The sequence below is a fragment of the Triturus cristatus genome, chromosome 12 (assembly GCF_964204655.1).
Source record: "Triturus cristatus chromosome 12, aTriCri1.1, whole genome shotgun sequence".
Taxonomy (NCBI): Eukaryota; Metazoa; Chordata; class Amphibia; order Caudata; family Salamandridae; genus Triturus; species Triturus cristatus.
In genome coordinates this window covers 719,087,055-719,111,230 of record NC_140595.1, presented here as the reverse complement: position 1 = coordinate 719,111,230, position 24,176 = coordinate 719,087,055, and the positions used below count along the sequence as shown (strand labels likewise).

General features: G+C 45.6%; 3 non-coding genes across 3 annotated transcripts; all 3 read right to left on the bottom strand.

Annotated features, from left to right (window-relative positions):
• Nucleotides 1-6,574: 6,574 nt before the first annotated feature.
• On the bottom strand, nucleotides 6,575-6,647 carry TRNAV-AAC (transfer RNA valine (anticodon AAC)). Its single transcript has one exon. It is a non-coding gene; the product is annotated as a tRNA-Val (tRNA).
• An 11,843-nt stretch (nucleotides 6,648-18,490) lies between these two features.
• TRNAL-UAG (transfer RNA leucine (anticodon UAG)) lies at nucleotides 18,491-18,572 on the bottom strand. The gene has a single exon. It is a non-coding gene; the product is annotated as a tRNA-Leu (tRNA).
• Nucleotides 18,573-22,200: 3,628 nt separating this feature from the next.
• TRNAT-AGU (transfer RNA threonine (anticodon AGU)) lies at nucleotides 22,201-22,274 on the bottom strand. The gene has a single exon. It is a non-coding gene; the product is annotated as a tRNA-Thr (tRNA).
• Between the last annotated feature and the right edge of the window lie 1,902 nt (nucleotides 22,275-24,176).

Here is a 24,176-nt window from a genome sequence, read left to right as displayed (position 1 = left end):
ATTTGAACAACATTGTTTTCCCTGTGTGGGAAAGTGCACCTTGCCTGGAGGTACTGAAATACCCGCTTGATGTGTGAATTGGAAAACAAAATGTGTACAGCGACTGTGTGTTTACAAATGTGGTCTTTTTAAACCATACTGCCTATGTTTTGAAAGGATATAAGCAATGGACATTGAAGCGGGTCCCTTTCGGGCCCTGTAGTCATGGCCTTACCTTTTCATGCAAAATCACTCAATAATTTCAGAATAATGAGTGTAAAAGGAAAAAGGTAAACATGTTGTTCCTGCTTACATTTCACATGCTTTACTTAATCTTGCATTCCGTAGGAGTGTTTGCTTTTTCTAGGATGTTGCTAATTTTTTCAGGCAGCATATTGCTCTTGTCTAGTGCGTAATTAGAATTGAGTCACATCCAGGTGTTTATAGCAGGTCAGTGCAGTGCAAGTTTCAATAAGTGGGGCAGTATGGTGTTCAGTGGGGGAGAGGATGTGGCGCTATGGTCAGTGCTGCTGAAGTGGAACTTGTGAACCAGGTTCAGCCTTAATGACCAGGCTCCCAGACCACTCTCCTGAGGGAGCACATTCCTGTGCTGCACCTTAGAAGGTGCCGCAAGATCTTAAAAGCCCTAGTGTCTTAGCACCAGCAAGTGGACCCTAGTGGTGGAAAGTGAGGATTAACCTTGAAGACCTGTCCACCACTATCCATGAAGTTCACCTCCAGTCTTGGGGACAGACCTATGAAGCAGCACACCATAGAGTGGCAGTGACTCTGTCACTGAGGTCACACGACCCTTGAGAAGGGTGGCTCTAGGGCAGTGCAATATAACAACAATAAAAAAGTCTTGATAACTCCAGTGATTAATATTCTTACGCGTGTGGGTACACGTTCCGTGGAAACGATCTGAGGTATTGGCCCTTAAGCAGTCGTTACCGGACCCCCGTAAAAATCCTGCTGGGTATTACAAAGAGTTGTCCCAAACTGTCGATGCATGTATCATGAATTTGGCCGATATAGACATGCTAATGGGTAATGTGGTCCCACAACCGTTATGGGCTAGTATTCTTGTGTTTTGTCTAGTGGAAGGTTTGACTCATGAAAAGGAATGGCAGTGGTGTAATGTTCATGCTGCTAAGAACATGTGCCATGCAGATCACAAAGTGCAAATAATGTGAATAGGTCAGTGGTTTACTGCTTTTGTCAGAGAGACCCTATTGGTACTTGCAGTTAATAAGTTAAAATGCTAACATAGAACAGTGGACTATTAACTGTCATGTAAGAGCTGCATGCAAACTGCAAGGTATAAATTAGAGCATTATATTTTTTCCCCCAGTCTTCGATTATCCTAATGTTGCAAAAAAGGGTTAATTTGGGTAGAAATCAATTCTGATTATTAAAGAGAACCCACAACCATGGTATTATGTTTTTAATTCTGAGTTTGGGTTTCTGCAGACCAATCACTATTAAACTATGCTGCCTACTAGTATGGTTGTCATGTGACTCCTACACCTTGTAGTCCTTTGTCTCATGTCACATTTCCTACACAGTGATTTACACACATATGAATGTTTGTCTCTGTGTAATATGTGTGATGTAAAGTGCTCTGATACCCTACACTGGTATTAGTGGTGCTGTAAATTTTCTGATACTTTATTATTTTGAAATTTGTACACATGCTAACAGACGCTGCAAGGATTTTTCCTTATTAGTACTAGTGGAACATACAACTGCAGCAATGAGAAAGGTGACCAGTCAACCTTTGTAAAGGGCCCTCCACTTCACAGCAGCACAAGTTACATTTTTTTGTAACTTTTGATGTGTTTGAGCTATAAACAATGTATTAGTTAAAATCGTCAGATTATGCAGCAGATGATGTATTATGTGGCAAATATGGCAAAGCCATAGTTATGTGGAAAACATTTGCAAACTAGGATATTTTGCCATTCATGTTTGAACTGCTCTTGTGGAAAAAGGGAGGAGAAGTGCTGATGACAGAAACTCCATGGCTGGGAGACAAATGGCTTGCGATTCCACTTTTAAGGATATTTGGGACATTCTGTGATTGGAAACGTATCCCACTTTGTGAATGTGTTTTAATGTGAATAACACATATTTAACCTTAAATAAACATGTGTATCTATTGGTTAAATTAAATAATGTAATAAGCTGTAACCGGTTAGTGAAATGGGAAACGAATACAAAAAATTGGGATATTTTGCTCTTTCTGCCCCACCTCTCACTCCGCCCACTGACCCAATCCATTGGTTATTCCCGCCCTCTGATTCTCCTCCCACAGTTCCCCTACTTTTTTCCCCCACTTCGACCGCTGCCTGGCACTAACGTGCATTAGAGACAACTGTGGGCTTTTACCACTGGGTCTCTTAGAGAATGACACCTCAGGTCCATACACGGGGGCTAAACACAGCAAGTTTCTGGGTTCTCCGCGCAACGTGTTTGCTATTTGACGTCAGTCTTCTGCAGCTTGTGTTGAGGAAATTAAACATCCCCTGGTGCTTGTATAAAACATAGCTGCCAAGTGGCATTGGCACCATGTTGTGTCCATTCGTAGCTTTTATCCAACAACACTTTGCATGCTGGAATGTTTAACCCCTTACTTAGATGGTCACAGCACAACTCCCAGAATGCAAGGCGCTGATGGCTTAAAATCCAGGCCTGGCTGGCGGTGTCACATGAGATGATAGAGACATTTGGAGGCAATGGTGAAGCTGTAATTTAGCAGGTGTGTCTATACTCTTAGTAAATTGCAAATACCGCCAGTGTTAACACACTGAGGTCTGAGGCCTCTGTTTGTTATGAAGTAAGGCCCAGTCTGGTGGTTCAGGTCAGTCCTTGTGAGGGAAGCTGCAGGACTTGTTTTTACCATGCACTTTGAAAGTATTTTCACCTTGGTGCAAGAAGAAAGTTGGATTGTTTTACAAAACATGCTTGATTTTTGTATATTGCTGGACTGGTGATTGCTTTATTTTGCACTTTGAAAGTATTTGCACTTTTTCTTTTGCTTTACCAACTACAGTTTGAATAGATTGTCATTAGGTACTTGCTGATATGGTTTGTTTTTATTCTACATGCAGTGTTATTTATGGTGTTGCTTGCACTTGTCTGTAATACGTGTACCTTAAATCTTGTATTTAGCATTGTTTACACTACAGAAATGAAAAATTAACACAGACAAACATCTGCATCAATGTTCTGAAGCATCCAAACAGTTTTCTTCCTCAGCCTTGTTTGCCTGCCTGTTTTGCAGTGCTTACTAACAAAGACATTATGATTAAAATTCATTCCTCAGTTCACATTATTATCATGCACAACCCTTGACAGTCGCTAGTGTGTGGCATGCAGATAATTCACCAGTCTATTTCTCTTGACTTTTGCAGGATACTGAGTTATAGTTTGTGTACTTCTCATGTATATTGTCAGTCGAGTTTTTATGGAATTGCAGGTTTGGGCTTGTCTTTCAAGTTTCAAGGTATTGTCAATTCTATTTCAGACCCTTCATAGTTGTTCTTTGTTCTTGAGCCATAGGCAGTTCCTGAGACAAGATGATCGCAACTTGGCATTGTTCCGATTGCTGCCTCAGTTAAATAATCTGCTTTTGACAGTATTGTTACAAATGGCATAGCTTGTATGTTAAGAGTGTTCCCCACTTTCTCATTAGAACTTAGAGAAAGACAATATAGCGGCATTTCATTTAAATGTTGGAGGTTTTAAATCAAAATATGCTAGATTTCTGGGTGGTAGGGCACAGTGGTAGATGGTGGGCCGTGCCGCCGGGGGGGGGTGGGGTGGGGGGGGAGGTGCCTCCATGTGCTTTGCAGGGGGCCCCCTCAAGTTTCGTTACGCCACTGTGTATATGTAGTACATAACGTATGTTATTTAACATATGGTTACCTGTGGTCACGCCAAATAAAGTGGCTTCATATTTGGGATCGTGCAACACTTAATAGCATGCCGCATTTCTTGAGATTTAGCCTCCACTATGTTTGTGTGCGCAGTACACCTCATAACAATTTCCATTAATGGGTACTATTTTTTCTGTATTCGGATGCGGGGTCTTATTTCCATCATGCCGCATCTCTTAATGAGGAGCCTTTACTACGGTTACGTGCACAGTATGCCGTTTGTGACTGAGCACTAACTACGATCCTCACTACTGGGGATAGCCTTTAATTCAACTGCTGGGCACTGTGGTCACCCTAACTAAATATAGTGCGTGGCATCTATGTGCTTGAATAGGTGATATACACGTTTCTGAATATCGACTTGCTACTGGTGCTTTCACCTTTTTAGGTCTGCCTCTTGTATTCAGCCCTCTTACCACCTCCCTTCCCTTCCCACCCATGTCCGTTTTCTTCCTTAGTTTCTCACCCTGCCTTCATCCCTCTTCCACCCGCCCTTCGTTTGACCGCTCTCCGCCATCTCTCATTCCCCCACCCCACCACTCCTTTTGTTCTTATGTCAACCCTTTCGTCCCCCTCTTCTTGTCTTTTGCTACCCACCTCTCACCTGATCATTTCCTCTCCCCTTAAATTCTGCATGCCCTCTTACCCTTCCACTATAACTCTTCCCTAGCTTCATTTTCTTTGCTGCTCCCCATCACTATTTTCTACACTTCTCCTCCAACTTCCTTCAGTGTTGCCTCTCCACCTTCCTTCTCTTTTCCCCTTTCTTATCTCCCATTCTCTTTTTTAACCCCTCTCCACCACCGACTCTTCCCCTCCTCTCTCATGCTCTCTCTTCACTTCTCCCTCTTATACACTTCTTTCACATTTGCCTCTCTACCAACCCTCTCTCTCATTTACACTTTAGCTTCTTGCATTAAAAAATACCCAGGAGGTCCGCCTCCCTCCACCATCCCTTCTCTACCCCGATTCCGTTTTCCCTCCTCTCCCCCTTTGCCCCCCTCTATTCCTCTCTTTTTTTCTAATACCTCAAAAGTTTTCTAATGTATGATACAATGGCTCTTTCTCGTAATATAAACCACCTAATCTTATCTCACTCAGCCCCCGCCCTTCCACACACTCACCTATTGCAGACTAACATTGGCAAAAATACAGTCAGTCATACATATTTTAGGTGTGTTGCAAAGCGCCTAATGGCTCCTTCCGGTACCTTCTGAGCGCTGATATCTACACATATACGTGTATTTCAGCGTTACCAGTAAACAGTGGCACAGCAAGGAAAATTTCTCCCACTGCCGTGGGTGCAGGGGACTGCTACAGGATACAAGGCTTTGGTGTGGTTTCGATGTCACTAAAGCAGCCACGAGCAGCCAGAACTGGCGGGGACTCGACTGAGCAGTCATGGTGTGTCGGGATAGACGAACCAAAACCACCAATAGAACAGGCAGGAAATAGTTCCCAACATTCCCCCCCCAAAAAAGAAAAAAAGCAATATTTTTATATTCTTTTTTTAATAAGGTTGTTCAGTTATACTTATCATCTTAATTATAGAAAAGGTAACAAAATGCTTACAACACTTTTTACTATAACTTTGCTACACACAAGCCACACTTATCTACAACATAGCTTAAACATATTAGCAAAGCCAATAGGCCTAGCTAAAGACTTACAAGGTCCCAAAGGCGAGACCTATTGGCTATGACATTGCTTGTTTGAATTGACCGGTATCTTTTTCTCCCATCGCCGTTTCAGTGCAGCGGAATCGTGACCTATCTCGCTGGTTGCAAAACAGAAGAAAAAGTTGCGGCCACCAACACAAAACTCAGAGACTCTGTCGCAATGTTCACTAGCGTGATAGGGCAGGGTATGGACACCCTTGTGTACACTCCTGGAGCAGACACAGGATAAACGAAGACAACGAGCTCATTTACATAAGACACAGCACTACCTAAGCCCTAAGGTATTGTAGCATAAAGCACATATGCACCAGACACAGAGCACAGCTACAGCAGGCACTGAGCGGTCTCTTATATACTGATGATGACAGCAGACATAAAGCTGGCAGAGTTCACCTACAGGAGACACTGAACCGCTGTTGCTATAGTGATAAAGAGACACAGAGCTCACATACAGCAGGCACCGAACCCCCTCTGCTGTAGTGATAAGACAAAGCACAGAAATCACATCAAAGGTACACAGATCTTACGTACACCAAGTACTGAATCACTAACAGCTGTAGGAAATATACTTCAGTATACAAACAGGAAGCGATTTTCAAACACGGAAAATGTGCTACCACCTGTTAATACAAATGTACTGTCACCTACAAACACACGTACTGCCACATGTAGGCAGGAATGTACTGCCACTCCGAGGCCAGGATGCGCCTAGAGTAACCCGGAACAATATTCTCACACGAACAGCTCACCATGAACTGTCATACACGGACATGGATCTACTCCCACGTGCAGTATGGGGGCGCCTTTCCGCATGCATAGGTGAGTGTGTAAATACAAACAGACGTACATGCAGTTGTAATTAAAAGCATGTAAGAATTGTCGCGCTGAGGCATGTTTATGCAGTTGTGCACATATTTCTTGCAGCATGCGAGCTCCAATGTGCAGTGACTTTACTTTGCTTGAGGCTCAGAATAAAAATGTTTCCGCCCGGTCTCGAACCGGGGACCTTTCGCGTGTTAGGCGAACGTGATAACCACTACACTACGGAAACCTGTGCAACGCGCTCCTATCAGCTGTCTTCTCATCATCTAGCATGTCTGTGTCCAGCAGGAGTACAGTGCTCTTATTTAATTTTTTGGATGCCTTTTACATGTTTTCTCCTGTCATCTTTTTAGTTGCAGACCTTATATTTATCACTTCAATTCTAGATCAGCCATTGTCGCTCTGGGTAGAGGGAAGCCTTCAGTGTGAACTATTTCCATTGGCAGGAAGGGAGATGCCACCTGCATGGTGCCAAGGACAGCATGGGTGCCCTCTGACACCACATCTTCCTCTGTTGACCCCCTGAGCTCCAAGTGGGTGGATCCTTGTTCTATGGCTATGTTCTGGATTTCACTCCCCAGCTGATTTCTTTTTTTCTAAAAAATATATGTAAATTATTCACTGAAAGAGAGCTGAAGCCGCCTCTGAGACACAGCCCTAGAAACTTCCCCTTATTAAGTAACCCTCCTAGTGTTGCCCCTGCAGAGGTCCTTCTGGCAGCAAAGATACCACCACCAGCATCACTCCACACTTTCAACCTTTGAATGAAGAGTACGACACAGCCCACTGCTTTCACTCTAATGATGCTAGTTCAGAACGGAGATTGTAACAGTGTGAACGTGATCTACACCATCAAGTGTCCTTGTGGACTCTTATATGTGGGTAAAACCTCACGGAAAATCAAAATTCGGATTTCGGAACATAAAAGCTCAATTAGGACCAAAAACCAGAAGTCTCATTTAGTCACACATTGGATGGAACACCAACATACCATAGCTCAATTAAAATTCACTATACTTGAAGCAGTACCAGTGAAAGTGGATTTTGATTCCTCTAGATTATTGTCACAAAGAGAGGTTTGGTAGGTGAAATGTTTACATACACTAGTACCTGGAGGATTAAATGACAAAATAGAATTCGCCTGCTTTTTGTAAACACATTAAGATTGTAAGTACTGTCCTCACCATTTCTTCATGGGTAACCACACTTTCTTTCACTTTTAGTTTTTGTAAAGTTCACAATCGAGTACAACCTATTCAGGTGATCACATTCTCTGAGATATGTTCTTCTTGTTTTTCACCTTTTTCACTTTTTTTATTGAGTCACTTTTTTTACAAACTAGCTTTATTGTTCTGTCTTAACCACTGGTTCACGGATCAGGACATCACATGAGACCTGTCCATTCAGCGACAGTGAAGCTGCACAGTTTTTATTAAGTCAGATTTTACTTTCGAATGCTAGGCTGTTTACATCTAAGTAACTCCACGTAATAGCGGTATTATAACAGTGATGTTTGGTTTCCAGAGGGCGCAAGGCGCGCCATCTTGGCAGATCTGCTTATTCAGTGACTCCCAAGTTTAATAGTTTCAGCGAGTTGGGATTGCACTTTGGAGGCACAGTTGCCCATATTGAAGTAGCTTCTTGTGAGGGCGGCAGTATACCAGCAAATGTTTAGTTATCGGAGGGTGCAGGGAGCGCCATCTTGGAACAGGATCACGGGAGGGCTGCACATTTAGTCCTTCCTTCCGTATCATAGCACGCGCACGGCAACGTAAAAGCACACATGCCACAGCTGATTTGTAAGAGCGCCAGTAACCGCGCATTCTCGTGGTGACCGCGTTCGTCTGTTAGACCAGGAGTAGCAGCGGGTACAGAAAGTCCATACATCTAGGTAAGGAATAGTGGTTGTAGTGGGAATGCAACAGCACAGAAAGATAGAGTTTTGGTTTTATCTGAAGTAGTAATTAGTGGTTTTGGTATGTTGTTCAATCACGGCAGGTGCGGATGTTTTTTTGCATTGAGCGAGGACACAAGGTGGCGTGCATCTGTAATTACTCAATTCTTTCATATACAAACTCAATCACTTCACGACAGAGGTATGATTTATTTTGCTTATAGAGATTGGCAGATAACAGTTTTTCACTGAACAGCACAGTGATGGAACTTATTTCTACCCATCAATACAGGCGCCAGGCCAGTGCTTATGAATTAAAACGAGAGTTCGAGTTAACTACTCACCTGATGATTAATGAGATACCAGAGCCTGTGAGTTTTCTATACCGCAGCAGAGCTTTTCCGGTCAGGATATCACTGATTCTCAGCAATTCTTACACAGACGACGGTTTTTTTGCGGGATATCTTTAAACAGTTGCTCTCATTATTAACCAGCACAAGAGCCCATCAGGTTTTTGCTTGGGACTCGGGTTCTATTTTACCTTTATTTTACCTTTAATTATCAGCACATCAATACACGTTCGCGGCATTTGGTCTTTTACCTTCAATTATCAGCACATTAATACACGATTGTGGCATTTGGTCTTTCTATATTTTCCTATGTGTGTTGGACAAGTACAAGGTGCAACGCCATTCTGGTCATCTAGACGGTGTATCTGTCAATGCTCACATGTTTACGATAGTATAACGTGTCGGTTAATTGTCATGAACATGTTTCTGTGTTTTTATTTGTCTTTCACATACAGGCCCCTGAAGAAGGGATTACATAAAATCCCGAAATGCATTGGGCTACATCATCTTCGATCGTCATTCTGTAATATAAATATTGCTTTTTGGAATAGTTATTAGCATATTGACAAGTCATGTATTTTTATTATATAATTGATCATTCATCTGTAGGTTGTAACACACAGTTTGTGTATCTAAAAGGAGCATAAGCTCATGATTTCAATGAGTAAAATGCAAAATGTATGATTATGCAGTAGAGTATTTTCTTTAATAAATGCACCAAAGCGCTGACTTAGTGGAATACATGTATAAGCAACAGATTTAAAGCTGTGCTATCGGTATACAGATGCCTAGCATCTGATTTTTCATGTTTCAGTAGGGTGGCTACCTTTTCCCGGTTTGCACGCAGTTCAGGTTCTAGAGGAAAAATTGCATTGATTAACATTTTTTCAGATGATAACGCAAGTAGTGCGCTGACTTCCATTAGATTGCTTCAGAAACCTCTAGCCATGTTCATATCCTTGCGATACCCTACAGCCCTGGCTTTGCCCCCAAGAATGAGAAGATCTGTTGTAGACATGCGACTATTGAAGCCCTGACTTGCCTCATGTCCATGTTGAATCATTGCCTATTTTTATATCTTGCACCAGAGAGAGCAGTGACCTGTATCTCATCAATAGCCACAGACTCCTTGACTCTTCCAGATGGACTTTTGACCTGGGGATGAAACTGACTTGCCCTTGTTCGGTTCTGATTAGCGTACACAGATTGCTTGATACATACGATCAGGGCACGAGTCGGGGGACCCTTGCTCACTTTGCCACTGGATTCAAGCAAGCCTGGCTGAAGACGGCTGAAATGCCAGAAACCGGTCCTAGGAAGCTTGTTTCCGGTCCAGGGAAGGCATGGCTTGGCAGTTCGGGCTGGACTGTTCCCATGAGGCACAGGGTCAGACTGATTTGCATATGGCCATGTCTGAACTGGGGTGGCAGAGTGGGCTAAAGAACGGTGATGGATCAAACCCAGATCTGTTGACTGGGTGTGAGTGTTTCATTGGTTCTGATGCTCCGTCCCTCACCACCCCCTTTTCTACCGCTTTGTTCGCCATAAGTTTGCAGGGTATGCTCAGACGTGAGTCCCTTGCTCACTTTGCCACTGGATTCAAGCAAGCCTGGCTGAAGATGGCTGAAATGCCAGAAACCGGTCCTAGGAAGCTTGTTTCCGGTCCAGGGAAGGCATGGCTTGGCAGTTCGGGCTGGACTGTTCCCATGAGGCACAGGGTCAGACTGATTTGCATATGGCCATGTCTGAACTGGGATGGCAGAGTGGGCTAAAGAACGGTGATGGATCAAACCCAGATCTGTTGACTGGGTGTGAGTGTTTCATTGGTTCTGATGCTCCGTCCCTCACCACCCCCTTTTCTACCGCTTTGTTCGCCATAAGTTGGCAGGGTATGCTCAGACGTGAGTCCCTTGCTCACTTTGCCACTGGATTCAAGCAAGCCTGGCTGAAGACGGCTGAAATGCCAGAAACCGGTCCTAGGAAGCTTGTTTCCGGTCCAGGGAAGGCATGGCTTGGCAGTTCGGGCTGGACTGTTCCCATGAGGCACAGGGTCAGACTGATTTGCATATGGCCATGTCTGAACTGGGGTGGCAGAGTGGGCTAAAGAATGGTGATGGATCAAACCCAGATCTGTTGACTGGGTGTGAGTGTTTCATTGGTTCTGATGCTCCGTCCCTCACCACCCCCTTTTCTACCGCTTTGTTCGCCATAAGTTTGCAGGGTATGCTCAGACGTGAGTCCCTTGCTCACTTTGCCACTGGATTCAAGCAAGCCTGGCTGAAGATGGCTGAAATGCCAGAAACCGGTCCTAGGAAGCTTGTTTCCGGTCCAGGGAAGGCATGGCTTGGCAGTTCGGGCTGGACTGTTCCCATGAGGCACAGGGTCAGACTGATTTGCATATGGCCATGTCTGAACTGGGATGGCAGAGTGGGCTAAAGAACGGTGATGGATCAAACCCAGATCTGTTGACTGGGTGTGAGTGTTTCATTGGTTCTGATGCTCCGTCCCTCACCACCCCCTTTTCTACCGCTTTGTTCGCCATAAGTTGGCAGGGTATGCTCAGACGTGAGTCCCTTGCTCACTTTGCCACTGGATTCAAGCAAGCCTGGCTGAAGACGGCTGAAATGCCAGAAACCGGTCCTAGGAAGCTTGTTTCCGGTCCAGGGAAGGCATGGCTTGGCAGTTCGGGCTGGACTGTTCCCATGAGGCACAGGGTCAGACTGATTTGCATATGGCCATGTCTGAACTGGGGTGGCAGAGTGGGCTAAAGAACGGTGATGGATCAAACCCAGATCTGTTGACTGGGTGTGAGTGTTTGATTGGTTCTGATGCTCCGTCCATCAACACCCCCTTTTGTTCCGCTTTGTTCGCCATAAGTTGGCAGGGTATGCTCAGACGTGAGTCCCTTGCTCACTTTGCCACTGGATTCAAGCAAGCCTGGCTGAAGACGGCTGAAATGCCAGAAACCGGTCCTAGGAAGCTTGTTTCCGGTCCAGGGAAGGCATGGCTTGGTAGTTCGGGCTGGACTGTTCCCATGAGGCACATGGTCAAACTGATTTGCATATGGCCATGTCTGAACTGGGGTGGCAGAGTGGGCTAAAGAACGGTGATGGATCAAACCCAGATCTGTTGACTGGGTGTGAGTGTTTGATTGGTTCTGATTCTCCGTCCATCACCACCCCCTTTTGTATCGCTTTGTTCGCCATAAGTTGGCAGGGTATGGTTAGACGTGAGTCCCTTGCTCACTTTGCCACTGGATTCAAGCAAGCCTGGCTGAAGACGACTGAAATGCCAGAAACCGGTCCTAGGAAGCTTGTTTCCGGTCCAGGGAAGGCATGGCTTGGCAGTTCGGGCTGGACTGTTCCCATGAGGCACAGGGTCAGACTGATTTGCATATGGCCATGTCTGAACTGGGGTGGCAGAGTGGGCTAAAGAACGGTGATGGATCAAACCCAGATCTGTTGACTGGGTGTGAGTGTTTGATTGGTTCTGATGCTCCGTCCATCACCACCCCCTTTTGTAGGGCATATAACAAAGGCCGAATTTGAGGGGCCATCAGGCCTCCTTTTGTTCGAGTCTCCTGGCTGGGAGCAGTCAGGAGCCTCACACCTAATGCAAATGAAACCGAGGGGAAACAAAGGCTCACAGCTTGTTAGCACTTCACACATACTTAAGAGAGGCAGCTTTTCAGTTTGCTCAATCCCTGTTTAGGAGATATGAGTCCACCACGACCGACGCCAGCTCTGCAGCCAAGAAACTCCATCGATAGACCTCCAGATGCGCCGACAAGATCGCCCCCCTCCGCCACCCTGCCAAACAACGCACCCTGAAGGCCACCTGATTCACCACCGAACTCCAAGTCGCCAGGCGTACCCACAGACGCTTCGAGAAAATATGGCGAAGCCAGAAGACCACAGAAGACCTAAACAACCACAGGAGCGCCCTGAAGGACTACCACTAGCTCATAAGGAACACCAAACGGACCTTCATCAAGAACAAAAGCGACACCAATGCAAAGAACGCCAAGGAAATCTTCAACGTCATACAGAAATTCACCAAACCCCCCAGCGAGGCCACGGACGTCTCACCATCCCAGGAACTCTGCAACAAGCTCAGCGCCTACTTCCATCAGAAGCTCAAGACCCTCTACGACCACTTCAGTGACCAGATGTCATTCACCACCTCTTTCCCATCCGCTGATCACCAGCCGACCATCACCACCTGGACCCTCGCCACGGTGGAACTCATCATCACGACCATGATGAAAACCCGGTCTGGAGCCCCCAAGGACCCCTGCCCACCACCCATCTACCAGAAGGCCACCACCGCCATAGCCCGTGAACTAGGACGGGCCATCAACGCCTCCCTGTAATCCGGCACCTTTCCTGACGACTGGAAGCAGGCAGAAGTCAAGCCCCTCCTGAAGAAACCCACCGCCGACCCTACGGACCTGAAGAACTACCGGCACATCTCTCTGCTCCCGCTCACTCCCAAAATCGCCGAAAGAGTTGTAAATGCCCATCTGACCGCATTCATCGAAGACGCCTCCCTGTCCGGATTCCGCAGCAACCACAGCATCGAGACCACCCTCCTCGCTGCCACTGATGACATCCGCATGCTACTCGACCAAGGACACACCACAGCCCTCATCCTAGTAGACCTCTCCACGGCCTTTGACACTGTCTCACACCACACCCTCACAGCCAGACTGCACGACGTCGGGATACAAAGAACTGCCCTCAACTGGATCCGATCCTTTCTCTTCGGCAGAACACAGAGGATCAGACTCCCCCCCTTCATCTCCGAACCCACAGAGATCAATTGCGGAGTGCCACAGGGATCTTCGCTCAGCCCCACGCTCTTCAACATCTACATAGCCCCCCTCACCGCCAGCGTCAGACAGCATGGGCTCAACATAGTATCTTACGCCGACCACACCCAACTCATCCTCTCCCTCACGAAGGATACCGAAGACACCAGGCTCAGCTTCCAGGAAGGAATGAGGGACTTTGCAGCATGGATGAAGGACATCTGCCTGAAGCTCAACACTGAGAAAACAGAAGTCCTCATCCTGGGGCGGAGAACCCCAGCATCCGCAGAAGCAGAGCAGAAGGAAGGGCCTTCTCCTACATCGCAGCCAAAACTTGGAACGAGCTCCCGGTCAGCATCAGAAGCTCCCCTAACCTGCACATCTTTAGGAAAGACCTCAAGACCCTGCTCTTCGACTGAGCCGGAGCTGCCTACCCTCCCCCCCAGCGCCTTGGGACCCTCATTGTTGAGTAGCGCGCTTTATAAACCCCTGATTTATTGATTGATTGACTGTAAGAATGTTATATGTGTTGGTCTTTCCCACTATTGGCTCAAAACAAATTGCATTTATATAGCTCTAACAGCCCCTGGGGAGGCGTTGAAATAATGTAATTACCACTATTTGTTCTTGTATAGCCCTACTCATCCCAATGCAGGGTGTCAGAGCTCTTTACATCAACATGAGCATATTACATCTACAGTAAATTACATACGTTTGTAAATGAATGTGCAGGATGTGTTACAGAAAACTGGGGGATTGCAAGGTGTAGAAGTCACATATCTTCCATAGCTCACTGTGCTATTATCCTCGCAATGCACTCAAACATACACATGATAGACCTGCTAAACATATATGTGAGGGCTTTTGATCTGATGTCACTTCTTGTGATGCCACTTCCTGTGAAGTTGTGGCTTGTGATGCCAGTTTCTATGATGTCAATTCCTGTGATGGCATGTGTGTTGTCATGCGCTGTGATGTCGTGCGCAATGATGTCGCATCCCGGGATGCCACTTGCATACTGCCTAACTAAGTCCCCCCACTTCTTTTTTTAGGACTCGTGCCCTGCATACGATGTTGGTCCCCAGTACCTTTGGACAACACCATCCTCCTATTCAGACAGCTGGCCTTGGCACTGGAGGCTTGGTGCTTCAATGGATCAAATCCTTTTGATGGATCAAAAACAAGGAAGTTCACTGTCCACTTTCTAGTTTGCATCTAAGAACCACTTCTGGATGTGCTGTCAGATATATGTAATGAACTGCGCAATGGAGGGTGTATGACATATATGGCTGAGCCCTTTCATATATTCCCAGTGAGAGAAGACTCTGCTTAAGGTTCTTTGTCAAACTGCATCATGTTCCAAGCCTTGTATCTCTTGACAGTCTCTTGAGCACAACACAGTTTGTATGAGACAAAATGAATCTCAATTTTCTCTTGTCCTCAAAGAATCTCATAAGCCATGTTTTAAACACATATTAATCTTTCATCCCCATTGAGCCTGCTTGCTTTCAAGGCCAGCCCAGACCTATCTTCCAGGTAGAGTGAGCCAGTGTGCACAGCAAAGGTATCTTTTGTCACATGGTTGTTCACAAGAAGACCAGACTCTGCAGTCATTTGCAGCCAGAGACGTGTTTGGGGAATGTCACTGAAGGGCTGCGTTTATGTGTGGATCCAGCACTCTCTCAGCAGCGAGCCTGCTTATTGGCTTGACTCTACCACTAGAGGGTGTGCATTAATGGAGACTTCATGGGAGGGGCCTGTTCTTCAACTCAAGGTGAATCTAACTGTGACCCAAGGTCTGCACCCTGTGCATAAAACTCAGCTGATCCCGATGGCTGCTCTCACGTCACTCAGTGGTGGCCATTATTGCAATAGTAAAGTGTGTCCCTTAAAGGACACCGTCTGCCATGTGTGACACAACAGATGACATGCACCATCTGTCAGCCGTGACCCGGCCTGTCCTTCAGAGGGCACAGGGAAAGGCCACTGAGTAGCGGTCAGTGCACAGGGGCGGAGGGAAGCTTTCAGGCCTCTGGGCCTCTGTGGGTTCCTTTGTATATACCTTTATCCCAGCAGAGAGGCATGCAGGCCTCCGGTGGGACGAGGGATCAGAGACAATTTATGATTTAGGTCCGCCTTGCAGGTCATAGGTCACAGATACAAATTAAAAAATCTATAAACTGTGACATTCAGTCTCACAGATCCAACGGAGGTAGATCGATGGAGAACTTTTTCTTTATCATCACTTCCTCCTCTCAGGAAGACAGGGCTGGCTATTGCACTGCCAGTGACGTAGCCAAGGCGTCATAGGCCCTATAGCAAGCAAAGAAAATGACCTTGTTTCAGCCTTGGTTGGGTATCAATAAACACACAGACTTAGGATTCCGTGGTTCCACACAGATCTGGATCCCGGTGCCACTGCACCATCTTCACATATTATAGCTACCATGGCTATCAGTATCAAGACCAAACCGTGCCCCCATAAATAGCTAGACATTAGGACTTTATTATGAGCTAAAGACGTGCACATTATTACAGGACTCTCACCCCACAAAAATGTGACTCTTCAACACGTTGCAGGCAGATTCTGACATGCGACCCCTGCAGCTGGGGAGAGTGTCTTCTGTGGCATTAACACAGCCCTTGATGCGTTTCTGTTGACCCGGGCCCTCGCCCTTTGTCTGTACACGTGACCTCTGTGCTTCTATTCCGAATTGTGAGTCAAATCTTTGCTTTAACTCTTCTCGATCTCCAAAGCAGGAACATGTGTGGCAAAAGCATGTTTAAAAGTTCGTAGCTTGTATTTTCAATTGTGAAACATTAGACTATGCAAGATATCCAAAAAGTTAAATGTGTATCGCCCAAGGCTTCTGGTTTTTTTTTTTTTTTTAAAAGAAGGAAGCCATAAATACAGTTGTGGAAATCGTTGTAGTTAATAAGATGTGTTTGCTATAATTTCTCTATCGAATATAGGAATCATTTTACAATAAAAGTGAGTATTAAAAACATCACCCAACTGCCGTGACATTGCCACCCGCAATGCCGTGACTCGGAGTCGAACCGAGGTTGCTGCGGGCACAACGCAGAGTACTAACCACTATACGATCACGGCGAGCTACTTGGGTTCTAAAACTTCCTATCAATGTGGCTGTGATACCCTCTAGCTGCACGTGGTTCTGACAGGCTGTAATGGCATGGGGGCTGTTTCTGATAGGTTGATAGTACTCTATGGATGTTTACTTTGTAGAGGCAAAAGACTAGGCAAAGTCTTTACATTTATGCTGTGGTGGCTGCGATGCACGGAGTTCTCTCATGGCCTCTACCGGTGCCTGTACTGAGGACTAAGTACAGCGGTACAGCGAAAGGGTGTTCCATGTGTGACCTTGCTCAAGGAGAGTGGAACAACCTAGAACTAAAGTACAGAGAATAGTTAAAAAGAAAAACAACAATGCATAGGGAGGGTGGGAGATTCAGTTTAATATCATCAGAGTTGACGTTTACAATCCATTTTTGCACACAGTGTTTTGGGTAAAGAAAGACACATTTCATGCCGACACTACGGGAACCTCTGTTCATCTAACCTGAGAAACGTTTTAACTCATAAAATGAGTTTCTCCACATTTCTCTCATTCTTGCGATTCACATTAAAACAGAGTGGGGGTGGGGTTGGGGGTGGGGAGGGTTGAAACACCTGTGCCCTTTGTATTTTGGATATTTGAAATGGTGTATGATGCTTCTTTTTAGCAATTGTTTTTTTGATTGATGTCAGATTTTAAGGATCAAACACCGCACCCTTGTTTATAAGGTGACATAGTACTTTCTCATCTTTTAAGATCTGTAATGCCCACATTCATTGTGCTGTGGCTCACATCTGAGGCTGTGCTTGCTGTAAAAGAATGAAGCCTCTTTCAGACGATAAAGGGCAGATGACATTCTTGGGCTGACCACTTACGCATGTTTGGAGCACACTTGGAACACATTGTTGGTAACTTTAAATGCGGCTTGTATTATTTCTCTGTTTTTCTAGTTCCTTGAAAACAAATCATTTATCTTTCCTAGGTGTGGACGCAGAAGGAAGTCTTGAAATCCATCTCTTCACTCACTTTGGAAGGGTGCTCCTTCACTGCAATTAATCTGGAAGGTGCCAGCCACCAATGGCGCTGTTTACCCAAACTTTATCTGCTTACTGTCGAGAGCATAGATTATATCTACAGTCCAGTCTGCTTGAGAGGGACAGGAGCTTTGGAAAGAACCCTGTTCACGCTCCCACCCTATGCACGGGCCATAGAGCAACTCCATCTCAAGCAGATGCAGGCAAACTATAGGTGCCATTCTGAGGGGGTGGTGTTTCTACATCTTTAGTGGCAGTGACCCCTGAAGATCCTCCGCTGGATTGTTTGGTTTGGGAACATCATTTCCCTGGGTATCATGCACGCTTTAAATACAGCCTCTGTACCTTTCATTTGCCAAAACTTGGAAATCCTTTTCACATTCATGTTTTCTTTCCAGTATTCTTCACCTTGATACAAGAGCTTCACTGAAGTGTACATAGTATATGAATGTGTGATTGGTAAACAGATTTGTAGGGGGGTTCTCTGTTTTTTGGGAGCGGCAAACATAAGATGGATTTGAGCTGTCATCACTATTGAGTCTGTATCATTATTCCATGTGTATGGGGGCCCGGGGCCCCAAACCTTTACAGTCAGGATGCTCCACAGGGAGTTGAAATATTAATGTTTATTAAAGCGCACGTTTGAGTGACAGTATTCTAAGCAGCCTGAAAACAAAACCTCGTCTTACCAGTAAGCAGCATGCACAGGTAGTTACCAGAAACTGACGATGTCCTGTGCTCCACATGGAAAAGAATATAGCAATCTATGGCGAGAAAGTTCCTTAAAGGATAGAGTGTAACTCTTCAAATATGGATATGTTGGTAAGAGTCACTGAATATGTGTGGATGAGCGATCAATCGGCCGGAGCTGTCGGGAGTATTTATTGAATAATAAAGCAAAAGTAACTGGCAGCGGTAGGATTCGAACCCACGCCTCCAGGGAGACTGGAGCCTAAATCCAGCGCCTTAGACCGCTCGGCCACGCTACCACGTGGTTACTGTGGCTTCAGAGGAAAGTTATGTTTTTTACTACAGGACATGTGGGCACAAAACGTTGCATTTTGAAAATGAATGCAAAACGACTAACCCACTGTAAGCTTCAGATATAAAAATTGAAGGGGAGCAATAGAAATGCCTCCCTGGAGAGGAAGAGGGCGGGTGCCTGGTGTGCAATGGTTGCTGAACATTATATCTGTATTACTCACGCACCGCCCAAGCCTTCTCCCGGCCAAGCGAGTCTCCAGCAATTAACGTAAAATACAACACTCTCTGACAGAAACATCTGCTCTTAAATATCAAGTTTGACTTGATAATATTCTAAGCAATACTGCTGGAATAATTTATTAAATCACGACCTCTTAAAGAGTAGTTCATTAAAAAAGTTAAGCACCAAGTTCCACAACGGAGGAGCTCCATATGTTGATGAAATAAGCCATTTTGCCCCGCCCAGCCTCACAAATATTCCCCAAACTGGCAAGAGAGGTCATGTCTTGTGCGGTAGCTTCAAAGTCTGCTCCTTTTTAGGTCTCTCCTTCCAGGCAGCTCATGCTGTCTCGTGGCGAAAACACATTTGTCAGTTTACAGTAGGCTCAGAGCAAGTCCATAGCGTACTATTGGTTGGCTTTATTGTCACTCAGATTTCCTTGCTTTTTGTTTGTCAGTTTTTTGTGGGATTTACTGCCTCATCTTGTGTTTGTCCCTCCCCTATAGCATGGACTCATTACTTGTGTCCTTCCACTGCTTACTTTTCAAGCACTACTTTTCGTCATTTTAGTTATGCACTCTACGAGAGTGCATGTTTTTTCCAGCTATTTTCTTCATGCACATCTCTTGCCCTCTCTGACACTCTGTCTCACATGTGTGCTTTTCCCCCACCACCCTCCATGAGACAGCCACCTGAGTCTCCCTGCCCCCCATGATGCCCATGTGATTCTCTTCTGACCTGGTCATGCTACCTCCACCTGGGCCCTCCCTGCCACTTCTGTCACCCCCCCCCCACCCCCGCAGACTCTCTTCGTTGCTTCTGCTTTCCACATCAGCCTTCCCCGTTTCCTGTTGCTTTCCCCATGCCGACATCTGTATTAAAGTGCACTTGCAATTCTTTTTTTCTTTTTTCTTTACAGATCCAACTTGGATCAGTAAATAAAAAGAAAAAAACATTTGCGTCATTTGGTAGGCGCATTCACAGGCAGTGCTTGCCCCTATAAAAAGATGTGCCCTTCCAGGTCATAGGCTTTTATTTTCTTCTTTAGCCTTGTTTCACAGCATCAGGGATATTCTACAGCTTTTTTTTTTTTAGCCCAGCAGCACTTTACATGCTCTGGTCTTTAAGTTCACGCTGAAAAGGTAAAAGTGACACTAAAAGTCCCAAAATGCCGTGTAATACTCGACTACTGATGGGAGGTGTGTGAGAGAAGTTTCCAGGCACCACCACCGTGCGGCCAAAGAAATTGACGCCTCCCCTGTCTGAGGCAGAAAGACTCGACGCATCTCCTGTTTTGCTGCCACTTCAGCCTCCAGCGTGGCCGGATATCCACGCATCACACCTGTGTGCCCAAGTTTCCAAAGCATCGCCCACAGAAAGGAGTCGCCTCTGAAAATTGACACATCACTTCTCCCCTCAGTCCGGAATCGACGCAACATTTCTCCTGCGTGGAGAAGAACTGACGCATCAATTCCCCAAGAACTCCAGATCCGACGCATCACTGTGTTTTCTGATGCTTTCCTCCTTTGCAGCTGTTTTTCGACTTGGATTGTGGTTCATCACAGATACTATGTGCTAAAATAACTGCTTCTATAGGGTTCTATGCACGGAATTGCTTAAGCCTTTTAAAAGTGATATTTTTAGCTCTGTATGTTGGATTTTTGCCATTTTGGTCTTGTTTGATTTTTATAAAGATTGTTAATTTTTCTAAACTGGTTTGGCATCCATTTGTAGTGTTTTCACTGTGTTAATGTGTGCTATGTACAAATACTAAACATATTGCCTCTGAGATAAGCCTGACTGCTCATGCCAAGCTACCAAGGGGGTGAGCAGTGGTTATCTTGGGTGTATAACTACCTTACCCTGACTAGGAGGAAGGGTCCCTACTTGAGCAGGGTGCATATCACTGCCAGCTAGATACCCCATTTCTAACAAATGCAATATCACAGGCGTGGCCTTCACAACTTGACTTAGCGCTACGGATGAACCACTTTTAGCTGGACACAACATACCACATATTTCGATGCAAAAGCAATACTTTAAACAAAACTTCTAGAAATGAACACCATACCCCAGGCGTGGCATCCAGAAACTGAGAGTCTTCAGGACTGACTCCAAAACAGAAAACAACAGTTGCAATGCATAGGCTAGAAATAAACACAACACTGTAGATGTGGACTCCTATAGCAGTAACAATACGCCAGATCCGACATCGACAATCCTGCAGGAATGGCTTTAGGAAGAAGATCACATCTGTAGCACTGGACACATTCTGACAGTCGTGAACACTGAACAAGACAAAAACTTCAGATGTTGCCATTAGAACTGGATGCAAAAAGCCAGACGTGACTTTGAGAACTGATGCAAAACCCCAAATGAACCCTCCAGAACCAGCCAACTTGCACTAAGGCGACCACCATATCAGGAGACAAAGTTCCAGACGTGGTCTTTAAAAGTAACAACAATTTGCCTGGTGTGGTTTGGAAAACTGAACCATAACTCCAGATGGAACTGTGTGTACTTGGCGCAACACTCTTGGTAGTCTCAGCAGAACTAGACACTTGACTTCAGACCTGACTCCAGGCTTAGGCCACAGTAGTCTAGATTAGTCTCTAGAGTAGATAGAAAGTGTCCAGGGCACACAGAAAAGTCTAGACACATTACTGCAAAGGAGCCCTTTGGAACTGTACCCAGCACTAGACACAAGGCCTTACTTGTGATGTGCACACTGTCCGCTGAAAAAGTGCTTTAAGTCTTCTGCTAGGTAGGTATGTTTGCTTATTAGTTAATAAAAACCATAAACATTAATTAAAACATACAAAACAGATCACATGAACAGATAAAATTTGAACTAAAATTTTCGATCATGAAAGACACTCTTTCTCGTTTGGACAGCGGTCATCGATACAAAGTTTGCTAGACCTACAATAAGCCATGGTTTCCTGCTGGTTTTGTTATCGCTCCCTCTGCAACCCGTTGTTTTCTTTTGCCCACCCACAGCCTTACCATGTAAGTGAAGCTTGCAATGCTGCTGCCTGTGGTGCAAACCTCTGTGTTCTAAAGCTAATCTTACCCCCCTGCTGTCTGCTGTGCCATTAAAGTGTGAACCTCCTCTGCATGTTCTATGCAGTGTTAGTTATTGAAGGTGCCCCTGCTGCAGCCTGTGCTTGTTGTTTGAAGCTTGCATTACTGCTGCCCATACTGTAGTTTGATGTTAGTGAAGCCAGACATTTTTGAAAGTCAAAAATAATCGAGGTTAGAGGACACCCTAAACATGTTTTTAGCTTTGAAGGAGTATTGTTGTGTTCTTGTGGATAATTCTAAAAATAACTAGGTAGGTTTGCAGATAATTTATATTTTTTCCAAACAATACGTTATCTTCAGTATCTTGGAACGTGCTTGAAAAAATGTGCAGGCACTGCTGAGATTCGAACTCAGGATCTCCTGTTTACTAGACAGGCGCTTTAACCAACTAAGCCACAGCGCCAACTGTGCCCTTTACTCTGTCGCTGTGTTCCGGTTTTTGGGTCTCAATGCCAGCCAGGCAGTTTTCTGTGTTTAAAGTCTTCACATGTTCCGTCTGCCCCAACAAGGCGATGGAGAACAAACTTGAGAAAGGAATGGAAAAAATACAAGATGCGTCATGAAAAACGTATGTCATTAAACAAACATATTTGTATCGTAATGTTTTAAAGTATGAACTGCGTACACCGATGGACGGAGAGCTTTACATACGTGGAAGTACACAAAGGAGAAGACAGTGGAATGATACAGCGGTCAACATAAGACACTGAGATGACTGTCTACGCGAGCCGCGTGCCCTTCCCTATTCCCCGCGTGACCCCCGCCCCGCCCGCGCTTTTCAAGGTCGCTGCCACATTCTGCAGATACGAAAGGGTTTTGAATGTTTTCTTCAATACGTTTTCCTCGTTTCCAAAGATGAAAGATCCCCGATGTTGACCGTCACTTTCTCACCAGAACAGAATTCTTTACTTTCCCGGCACGAGGGACCCGCCGCTCTCTGCAGGTGTGACTTTGGTCGCGCAACCACCGCATTAAACGGCGCTTGAAGAAGTGCAGGCTGAGGGTCTCGTAAAAGCACGCAGGAGGCTGGGGTCACAGCAAAGGTTAGAGTAGTGTCGGTTGCGAGTATTACAGCATCCACTCTGCACTAGATACAATCATTGATTAACAACAGCCACTACCACCACACTGTCATTTACCAGGGAAAAGAACAACCTTCGCTGTAAAGTGCCTTTTTTGCCAGCAGTGTGGACATGGTTTTTCTATTTCATGAACTTGCAAGAGAAAAGAATTGGCCAGTACGGGGATCGAACCCGCGACCTTGGCGTTATTAGCACCACGCTCTAACCAACTGAGCTAACCGGCCAGGCTACAGAGCAGCTGCTGGCACATGCAGCTGTGAAAATCTCCAACTCATGCACACAGCTGATTCATGTGCAAATGCTTCAACACAAATGCAGATGAGCAATTCCTACAGCATCATAGTTTCACCACCAAAACATTGATTCCACTCACAACGTGTACACAGAAGGAAGCCACCATCAAAGAACACAGACATTGTTTCATCATTTTCACTGAATGCGCTTCACTAACGTGACCAACCCCATGAGCAACTCCAGGGAAAGAAGGATTGAAGACTTGGATCAGAGCCTGACTGTGCTCAGGTAGCGCCCTGGGCTTGGGCAGAGAGACATGTGGTGCCCTTGCTGATGGTAGTGAATTAAGGGGGTCCCTTTAGTGTTCCCTGGTCAGTCCCTGGCTGAGCAGGTACTGGCCCCTGAACACAAACACCCCTGGACCTCCCCCAGCTCACCTGAATCACTGCAGCTTGGCTACCTCAGGCAGATGATGGTTCTGTTGATGGGTGGCACCAGGGGTCAGCTGGTGAAGGGAGGGCAAGGAAGGGAGCTAAAGGGATGTTAAAAACTTTGCCTGCCGCCGTATTATATTGAAGGACTAAAACAACTTTAAAATGGTAAATCAGACAGAAATGAACAGAGGGACAAGGCTGAAGCAAGATGAGAAGGGCGCTGCTGTTGACATGAACTTAATGCACACAGGTTAATGCACCCCCCATAAAATTGGAGGCCTGGGCCTTGGCCCCGCTCGCCCATGCTAAAGGCCGGGCCAGACTTGAATCACTCCACAGCCCACACTCACCCAGAAAAGTAGTCTTGGCTCAGCAGCACTGTGCATGCACAATCGTGTTTCGGTGATTTGATTCCTGCGCTCTGCAGCTGCTCCCCAGACCTGAGCACAATCCATACACACATTATCACAAATTGTGCACACCAGCCTTAACCCTTTGCTTTCTGCACCCTTTTATCTGTACTCCTTCCCTGATTCTTCTCAAATCCCACTACAC